Source organism: Caloenas nicobarica, chromosome 2 (genome assembly GCF_036013445.1).
Source record: "Caloenas nicobarica isolate bCalNic1 chromosome 2, bCalNic1.hap1, whole genome shotgun sequence".
NCBI classification, from domain to species: Eukaryota; Metazoa; Chordata; class Aves; order Columbiformes; family Columbidae; genus Caloenas; species Caloenas nicobarica.
The window spans coordinates 139,508,906-139,519,689 of record NC_088246.1 but is presented as its reverse complement, the minus strand read 5'-3'; positions in this window follow the sequence as shown (position 1 = coordinate 139,519,689).

Sequence of the window (10,784 nt, the reverse complement as noted above, 5' to 3'; positions counted from 1 at the left end):
GCCATTAGAGATGGTGGCTGAGGACCTGTGGAGGATGAGTGACTTCCAGGGGATGGAACAGGGATCACCCTGGGAAATTAGAGCCATTAGCATGACTTCTTGTCTTAGAAAAAGTGCTCAAGGATACACAAAAGAAAATGTAAGGATTTGCTACATTATTATTTTTAAAGGCTGTGGTCATTTAATTTGAATTAATTCTCTTGAAACATATTGGACTTTAATTATTTCTTTAGCTTTTTTTGTGTGTGTGTGTGTGTGGTGGGTTTTTTTCAGGTTTTCTCAGGGGGAAAAGAAGCAACACTGGGGAAAACAGCTGATCTGTCTTTCTCTTCCTAAAGTAGACTTCTGGAGCCCTTGGCTCCAACTCAAATGCAATTATTTAAAATTTTCTGTTCTCTAGTAATAGTCAAAAAATATTCTGTAGTACAAAAATTATCAAGACAAGACAACCCTTTGAAAACTGCTGTTCAAATTGAGTAACCCTGCTATTAGTTTTAACGTCAGAAAGCTTCTGTCTTAATAGTGGAGATAAAAATGGAACCCTCCTTTGCTCCCTAACATTTGTGGTACCTTGGTTTGTTAAAAATTATAATTTATTATTTATCCTTGTTATGTACAAATAAAGCAGCATTTTATTTGGAAATTAATTATAGTAGAAATATGTAACACTCATGCTTAATGCTTACAAGGTTGTGTTTTGTGGCTGTTAAACTGTTTCTTAAAAATAATTTTTAATGCTAGATCAACCAACCAAATGTTTTTGTGAGGCTGAGAATCCTTATCTCTTAATCCGAAAGATTTTATGAGCCTTTTTTATTTTGTTGATTTGCAAAATGGAAAAAGGTTATTAACACTTAAAAATGTGAATGGAATAATAATGTTGATCTGTTTAAAATACATTTTGTCACAAAGTGCTTAACAGAGAGAAAAAATAAGAAGTTAGAGAAAAAGATTATGCATATTCTAAGTATAGATTATTCCTTCTTATTTTATCCAATCTGTTTTTTAAAGTTTCACATATTTGGGTATGTTTAACATTATTTAAATGTCTAACAAGTCCATTCCCAAAGTGCTGTATAGATTTTGGAGTGAAATTCTAGCCAATGCGATTTTTGCTAAAACTGTAATCGGTGAAGATTCTCCACTTGCTGAAGGACACCGTATCCCTGAAAACCAGTCTTAATAGAAAAAGAAAATTACTAGAAATAAACTCAAAATCACAGAGATTAAATGATTTGCTCACAGCTATGAAGGCATCAGCTGAGTTAAAAAGCAAAAGCTGATCTTCCCCTTGCACTTTAGCGCAGTGCCCTATGCAATTTTGTTCTTTACAGCAGCCCTTGACACCCAATTAGAGGTGGTTGAGGAGCTGAAAGGTAAATTCCTGCAACAAAGTTGTGAATAAAACAGTTTTGCTTCAGAAGTCTTCTACACGTTGCCAAAGGACTGATCCATTCAATCCGTCCTGACCAAAGCCATGTATGAACATGAACTTGTTCTTTTGTTGATTTGTGGATGAAGTGGAGAACTGGAAAAATACTTCTGTAGGTGGTAGTGGTTCCTCGCCACTTTCTGTTCCCACTTTGAAGACAGTATCAAAAAACAATGTGGAGAGAGAGAGCTGTGGACCCTGTGAAATGGCTCTACTCAGAAACAGGCATCTGCTGTAATGACTATGTTTATTTCCCAGTGAAACGAGAAATAATTTAATGTAAAGTGAAATTTTGTCAGTAGCAGAACGATGCATTTTGCCTTTGGACGGTTGCAGTACAAGGCAGAGGGCTTTCTCCTAGAAGGGTTGGTGGGTGTTGGTACCAGCCCCAGGAAAGGCAGGGAAATGAACCCAAGACCCCCAAGCAGCCTTGAGCCATCAGGCTGATGGGAAACTGCCCAGAGAGAACGTGCAAGAGCTGCTGCTGACCCCTCTAATGCTAATAAGGTTCCTGCTAAACAGACAAACATTATTGGTGCTAAATGCTTCAGGAAACAAGACAAGATGCTGGTATGTTTTATCTGCTTTCCAGATCTTACATGTTTGTCTGGCAGAGGTTGAAGACTTGTTTCTTCTGCAGAGGCACCTGGCTTGTTTGGACACTGGAAGTGCAATAATTATGACATGAAGTCTTGACATCCCCCTATTACCCACCTACTGGTGGATATCCCTTTGTAAATTGCCCAAACCATGAGGCCTTGAAATTAATTTCTATTTTGAGCTGTAACTGCTGTGTGATGTGATACACTTCAGCTGGCAGATGAGAAGATGCTGGTGTGCCTCTAACTAGCATCTGAACATGCAGAGAAAGCCCAGGTCAGGTTGTCATCATTCCAGTGTCCATGAGCTTGACAAAGACCTCTAATTTTTAATGTTGCTTTTAATGACACAAGCTATATGTCTCAGACGTATGCTTCTCCCTCCTTTTTTCCATGATCTTCCCGTGCGATCTAGAGCATGTTTCTGGGTGCTTAGGATTATGTTTCCTTCACTTCATTCATTACAATTGCTATGTTTTGCAATGTTTTATGCTGAGAGGAAAGGGGGAAAAAAAAGACAGCAAAACTGGAAATGACTGTTCAGCTTCCAAACTGGGAAAAGATCTGGCAGACAGTAGATATTCTTATTTTTTTTCTCTCCTCACACTTTTCTATAGTCTTTGCTTTACATATAGTGTTAATGATAAAAATAATAATAGGAAAACAACTCTGAACCTTTTGATTGCATTCAACTTTTTTTCAGTGCCCACTGGCAATATAAACATTTTTTGACTTCTGACTTGGGAATAAACTTTCTAGGATATAATATCTTTGCCATTCTGTATTTGAATCTACACTATATTATAAAGCCTTTCAAAAGGCACTAAAACATAAGGTTTGGTGGATTGACTGGTGTCTTTTTTTTCAGCTTTTTATGGTATTGCAAAATCTAGTGTACTGTCTAAATGCTCACAGTGGGAATAAACATTTGAGTAAGTGTAATGTTTTTTTTCAAAATACTAAGACCATATGCTGTTAATGCAAAGAATATTGACTAAGATTTCCAAACAGTTTGGGCACTCGAATCTCATTAAAAGTAATTCACCTTAAAAAACTTCTGTTATTCTTCTCCAGCTTGTGGCTGATGGTAGAATTGTGATAGACTGAATAGAAAAAATGCAAATTTCTGAAACAATCTTGGAAGAATTGTGAGATTTTTGATGCTGGAACTATAAGCATGTTTAATACCGAAGTTCTTGTTTTCATTCACTGTCCTATATGATGTTAAATGTGGCAGAGCAGCAACTCACTTTAACATAAATTCCCATCAGTGTATTTCTGCTGCCTGTGGGCTTTGATGTAAACTTTACCTTACATTTTTGAGTGCTGTTGTAGTGCTGAAAGAAGTATAGGTGAGTTTCCTGCTAACCCCATTGGATTCTGGAGAAGAGTCCAGTGAAGCGTTTGAGAGATATTTCTGCCTCAAAGCTCTGAGGACTTTTCCTGATGAAATCACAAAAGATGGTGATTTATTCTGTCGGCAATATGATTTCTTTATTTGGTATCAGTACCTCTGCAGATTTACCTCTGCAATATCTGCCAAAACACCTCTCCAGGAATAAAAAGAGGATTTTTTTTTTACTCAGAATGCTTAGTTTTACACTGCAACCCAAAGGCTCTTTTGTCTGTCACTGTCAGAGTGCCACTGTCCTTGCAGTTTTTTTGTCTGGTGACATGAACTATAAACAGGAAAAACAGGAGGACAGGACCAAACAATAAGGCACATTCTAGAGAAATGATAGCTGAAATTGCATGTAACCTTAGAACAAAAACGATCAGTACTAGCCTCATGGCTGGCAAAAAGACACATACCAATCATCAGACATAAAACTTGGTTCCAAAAACACATTAAAAGCTCTGCCAGTTTAGAGATGGAAAGGTATTGCATAAGAAAAAATAAAAGATAGATACAGTAGTGTAGCACAATTTGCCAAGTGTTCTGCTGCTGTACAGTAAAGTTTTGGGTTTTTTTGCAGAAATTGTGATTGGTACAATTTTTGAAGAACATCTAATCAAGTGAGCTGCCTCCTCATTTGCTTATGGATACATTTATCAGACACCAAAATCAAGATCATAATCACAAGTTCTTGTTTTACACAAAATGTAAACACTGCTAAAGGAAGTATGTTAAGAGTCACAATTAGAATTCTGGAATAATTGTTTTTGGCTCAGTGGCTTAATTTAAATGAATGTTGGAAATTGTGTCATCCCGTTAATTAATTTTTTTTTTTTTTGGCAAGAGATTCTCATCCCCCAAATCATCAAAACACTAGCAAGTCCTAGCTATTGCCAGGTTTTGGTTGGTTTTGTTTTGTTTTTCCAGGGAACGGGAGCTTTCTCTTTAAGACAACTTTTCTTTCAAAGATAACTCAGACAACTGCCTTTCCCTTTAAGATTACTATAACTGTCTACTAAACAGATAACTTCAATAATTTCTCAGAAAAGAAATCAGATTAATTAACACTTTTAACATGAAAAATGCTATAGAAATGCCAAGTATTAATAACAAAATGCAAAGTATTATTTAAAAAAACCAGCAAAACAAACAAACAAAATCAACCAACCAACCAACCAAACAAAAAACCCCAAGCAGATGTGCAATGCAAAGTAATAGATTATAAACAATAGCAGCAGCTGAATCCAGGTAAGAGATTGCTTCAATGGTACTTTATAATTATATGTTAACACATTACTACATTACTTAGCAAAATCTCGTTTTTATACCTTGCTCAGTAGTTTTGCCATCACATTCAGCAGTTTGCCTGTGCTCAGAGAAGTGCAAATATGAGCTATGCTAGATTGCCATTATAGGAAAGAAGTAAGAAGTGGTGTGTATTCAGTTTTCTGGGCTGTGGAAAGACTGAGAGAGGCAGTGTACTGACCTGGCTAAAAACTAATATTCTCTACATCAGGCGAAGAAAGTCTGTGCACAAGTTCAGTTGTGTTTCTGTGCTCAAACCAACTCCTAGGTAGCAATGCCTTCTCTAGATCCTGCACCAAAGTGAAATTTATGTCTTGTAACTTCAGGGCAAACACTCCTACCTGGCATTCTTCGATCTATAAATATCTGAGATGTGATGAAATAGTGGAGTGAAAATAAGTCAAGTTTTAATGTGAAGGCCAACCAAGTAATTTTACTTCTGGAGTGTATTGAAGACAATAAGAAAAGCTTCCATTTGCTCCAGTTTGAGGTTTTTTTCAGGGTTCTTAGATTTTGTCTCTTAATTGTATTTTAAAACAGCAAGAGAACTCAGTGACTTACTCAAAGAAGTGATAATAGATTTTCTTGGTTTATAATAGTGTGTAGCATAATGCCAATACTGACGACGAGCTCTATATTTGTACAAGCTTTGTTTTTAGGGTTTCTTGGGGGGAAATGGAAAAATCCTAATTTCCATTTTAAATATTATTTAAAAATATGTCTTTTTAATACCTTTTTTCTTTAATTTGCAACAATACTGTTTAAGAGTTATCCTGTTCATCTGTTCTGTTCACTAGGTATAAACTTTTCTTTATAATAATTCTGTGACAGAATATATTTACTGTTATTCCATCAGCTGGACGCTCACAACTGTGCTGGTATAAATCAACCTGTACTTACGATCGTTTCCTACGAAGTCATCAAATACTTACAGTTCAGAGTTACGACATTCTTTAGGGATTTACAACCATTACAACACTGCAGAGGACCAAAGAGAGTCAAGGATGACAGTTCTGCTTAAGTGACGAAGCATAAACAAATTTCTTGATGATTTAGACTTATTAATCACAAACAATACTTCCTAGATCTGGTGTTTTTAAAGATAAGAAAAAAAAATTCTTCTCTCATGATGCCCAACACTGACAAATAGTATTATTTAATAAAAATAAAGACATTTTGAATGCAGTTTTGTGCACTGTTTTTGAATCCTAAGTCCTGTCCAAAGTAACATGAACAAATTATGTGTAAAGATTGTCATTTGACAAATACTGTCAGTCTCCATCTTCTGATAGAATAAATTTATTTAAAGAACATGGATGTTAAGTATATACTATGTTCTATATCTACTTAAATAATACATGTACTCTACTTAAATAATATATGTACACACCTATTAAATTCTTCCCAGTAGCAACAAAAATCTTAAATAAAAGCATAAACCTTATTTTTCTTCTACATAAAATGCTGTAGTACTAAAGTAGTATAGTAAGGTCTATACCAGCTAATGAAATTCAACATCTTGTTATAAAGATGATTTTAAAAATCTCCTCAACATAAATCAATATGTCTTGTCTTAATCCAATGTCTTTCCTTGTCTGGTGCATTTAATTTCTTTTATTTGCTTTTCATTTCCAGGTAACTGTGAAAAAGGTAAACAGCATGACCTGGGAAATTTTGATCTGGGCAATCCAGCTTAAAATCAAAACAAAAAAGAAAGAAATAATAACAGAATGATTCATGTCATTTAGTGAGATTTCGATGAAAAGAGATCTGTCAGAATTTTTTGACAAATTCACAAACTGGATTGATAAGGAAAGCGTGTTGAAATAACAAATACCTGTAAAGAATCTGGCTTAGCCTCCCATAATATTTTGGTATAAATCAATGCATACAATACATACAGAAAGCACTATACAGATTAAGCCTAGATACCAGCAGAATCTAAAATGCAATTGTATATTGAAATCTTTGGCTGACAGGAGGTTTTTAGTGAGTCCCTCTGGGATTTGTTCTCTGTTTACATATAGTATTCTTGATGGTGGTAAGAAAAACAGTATAAAATCATCACTGGTAACATTAGCAAATGATTTAAAAGCAAAAAGTATATAGAAAATAATGACAGGAACTGATAAGATGTGCCACGTTGACTTGTTTGGGAAAATGAGATAATTTTAACTTATTCCCGGAAACCTGTGACATATTTTGAACTTGGAAAGATGGAGGTGGCATTAGTATGAACAGCCAGCTGTACATGAACTACCAACATGATGCAAAGTGTTTTTGGAATATAAGAACTGCACTGATTCTTAGGAATCTGGAACTTCCTAGCATATCCAAGGCAATTCTAGGGAATGACTTGATATCTTAAACTAATAATGAAAAACATGAGTGAATATAAAAAATGGTGCAATTATTGCAATTTGCTGGGCACTGGCTAAGTCAGAAGTACAGATTTTAGGTATGAAAACACCAACTTTAAAAAGTATGGTTAACAATGTACCTAAAAAAGAGGAAGGGGTGACCCAAGACTTCACAAGTAGGATTGTTTAGCTCCTGCTAGACTATCTTGGACTGCAGAATCAATGGCCATTCGCTCAAGCAAGAAGCTCAGGAACAGCACTGTGCTGATGCAGTGCTCTGCACTTCTTCCCACTCCCTGGTCTTGTTACATTAAGTCTTGGCTCCCCGGTTTTGCTCTCTTAGCTCCTTGAAGTCTGCACCAGATTGTTGGGTTCACTGTCTGTCTTCAAAGAGACAGCAATTTAAATACATCCTTGTCTTCATTTCTACATAATAATAATAACAACAATAATACCTATATTTTAAGTCTTTGTTCGTTGATCTGGTTGTCCTGGGTTTGGCAGGGATAGAGTTAATTTTCACAGGAAGCTGAGAGGGGACAAAGCCAGGACAGTTGACCCAAACTAGCCAAAGGGATATTTGATATCATATGATGTCATGGTCAGTATAAAACTGAGAGATATGGATGGGGAAGGGAATTGTTGCTTGAGAGCAGGCTGGGCATTGGTTTCTGGGTGGCGAGTGATGGCATTGTGTATCCCTCGCTTTGTATATTCTTTTATTGTTATTATTGATACTGTTTATCTCTTCCCTTTGCTGTCCTGTTAACCTGGTTTTTATCCCAACCTACGAGTTTTACCTTTTCTTTTTGTGATTTTTCTTCCCATCCCACTGAGGGCAACAGGAGAAATGAGCAAGTGACCGTGTGGTACTTAGTTGCCAGCTGGGGCTAAACCACGACACGGGTTTTGTTTTGTTTGTTTGTAGTGGGTTTTTTTAAAATTTAATATTCAGTGAGATTAATAAAAGCCCAATTTATTTTCACGCCATATGGAACATATATTTTGAAGATCCACATATAGTAAAGGCTTAGGACAGCAGTAACAGAAAACTTTTTGATTACTAAACTGGGTGACTGTACATGAAGTCATGGAAATAAAAACAAGAAACATATGTATGCATGTGCTTAGGTCCCTAAGGTGTTTTCACAACAGGACCATTCTATAAAAGCCTTTTCAATATGTTTCTTCATGATTCTGTCTTCAAATGCCATCTGACCTTAATAAAACAGCCCTGGCTGCTTTACAGGGCATAACATACTGTTCTTAGTGGTGTCTTACAAACAGCAGTATTTTTATAGCGTTCTCTGATAATCTTTCAGAGCCGAGCCTGGTTCCTGATAAATTGGTGTTATTGTCCCAGGTTGATTGTGAGTAGTTATTTAATATGTAACACAGTGTAAAACATGACCAGGAGTTTATGTATGGAAAATTTTAGACAAAGTGTTAAATTCTATCGTTGAGCAGAGAAAAATAATTCTTCTTTCATGTAGGTTTTTTGTTGGTTTTGTTGCTCTTTTTTTTTTTTTTTTTAGGAGCCATCCTAAAGAGGAGAAAATATTATGTGTATTCTAAATATTTCACTCTTTAAATGGATTGATTTTATGCAAATATTTGCAATAGTCATGATTATAGGTTTGGTGTCAGCAATTAAAGGATGGTTATGTGCTATTTTTCTCCTTTTCCTGGAATTTTTTCTCATTTATTTTCCTCTGTTGTGTGATGTTTCTTTCAGAAGATGTTATGGTTTAAATAATAAGATGCTGTATAAAATAAAGTGGCATTATATTACTCCATATTTTCCCAAGAAGTTGCATTAAAAATAATATTCAAATTACACTTCCAAATACTACAGTTAGATAATGTTCACCTCTAAGGATATAGTTTTAGCCCAATATAGGTGCTCAAATTAAAATTAGGAGTGTAACAGCCCATGCAATACTTATATTCATGGAAGACAGAGACCGTATGTATGACTTTATTATTTGTATGCAGTTCAGTATTTTTCTCTCCTGTGTTTACTGAGGGTTAAACCGTAGTGAAGTAGAGAGGATATTCTGCAAAAATTTAATCCTAAATTCTCGGTTCCTTCTGCACAGCCTTTCATTTGTGCTTGCAGAGGAACGTGACGTGCGGCTTGCGTAGGTAGCTAGAAACCTTTCTGCCAAGATGATGCAGAACCTACCAGTCAGCAAGAGTCAGCAACCTCTGACTTGGTTGTACTCATGCAAAACTCTGCTCATACACTTCAGACATCATCTCCTTTTTCTAAATCTCTTCTTTCTGCCCATTCATATGGAAAAGCTTTACTAATGCCACAGTTGTGAGCTAAGGCCTGTGAAAGCATATCACTTTATTTGCTTTTTGTTTTCGTCTTTTCCTGTTGCATGTGCATATCTAATATTCTGCTCAGCCTCAGCCCTGTTGCATTATTGCTTTTTCCTCCCACTAAATATCTCTTTGGAATGTTTCTCACAGATATAATATCTTGCATTTTTCCAGCTTTAATCTGATTTTCTTGCTCCTCTTCCTAACTACTTGATATAATTTTAAATATTTTTTTCTCATGAATGTTAGGAGTTCATGCCACCTTAGCATAATCTTTGATTTTCATTTATATGCTACATTGTAAATGATAACTTCAAATATGCTTAGACTGAGTAGTTACCCCTGCAGTACCCCAGATGAAACCTCTCCCTCCCCTGAAGTGATACACAACCATTCATCATTCCCCTTTGTAATTCTCCTGGAAAGGTTAGATCTAATGGGTTTCTAAGCAAACACATAAAATCTTAACTTCTCTATCAGAAGTGAAGTGGTGGAAGACAGAGTTAGGACTGTCTTTCATCAACATAATATTTATAGCCAAGCAAATGAACACTTCAGCTCTGCAAATCCTAAATTTGTTGCCAGACAGTATCTGGAGATTGTTTTGCATGTTTTGATTAAATGCAGATTCCTTAAAGTTCCTTTTTTTTTTTTTTTTTAACAAAGCCAGAGCCCTGTTTTAGTTCTTGTTCTTTGTTTTCTCTGGTAAGAGTCTGTGATGAATGAGATGTCCAATTAATGACCCACATCACTGAGTGTAAAAAGTCTCTTTGTTCATGAATGTAGCGGTTCAACTTAAATTAACTTTTTACAACAGTTCTGAGAGAAGATCTAAACCTCTGATCAAGTCAGACACCTGAGGAGACATGAAAAAATACTAATTCTCAGGCTTTAAAACAATTTTGCTTTTTATATATGTGAATTTTTTAGAATGTTTCAGTTCTGCCAGAATTTGGACCTAAGAAAAGAGGTAATCTACTTGAATAAATAAAATCTATCATTTAATATGTCCAGATTGATTTACTGCTGATGTCTGTTTCCATGCTACTTGAAAAGAATATGCTTGATTCATAACTGTGTGAAAAAGAAGCTGGCCATTTGCGATATCAGTGCAATTGTACTATCAAAGTTTAAATGGAAAACTCATTACTGATATGATTACTGGTTTTGAAAAAGTTGCAGTGGTAACACTACTGCTCTCAGAAGTGTTTCTCTCATTGTCTGTGTGACAGACATATGGAAGAAAAGAAACCTTCATCAGGAAAAGAGACAGAACTGAAAGAACCGCATTTTTCTTTTCAAGCTGAAACATCTTACTGAGTGGCAGTCACCCTTCAGTGTTCCTTGGAGGCCCCTGGGACACA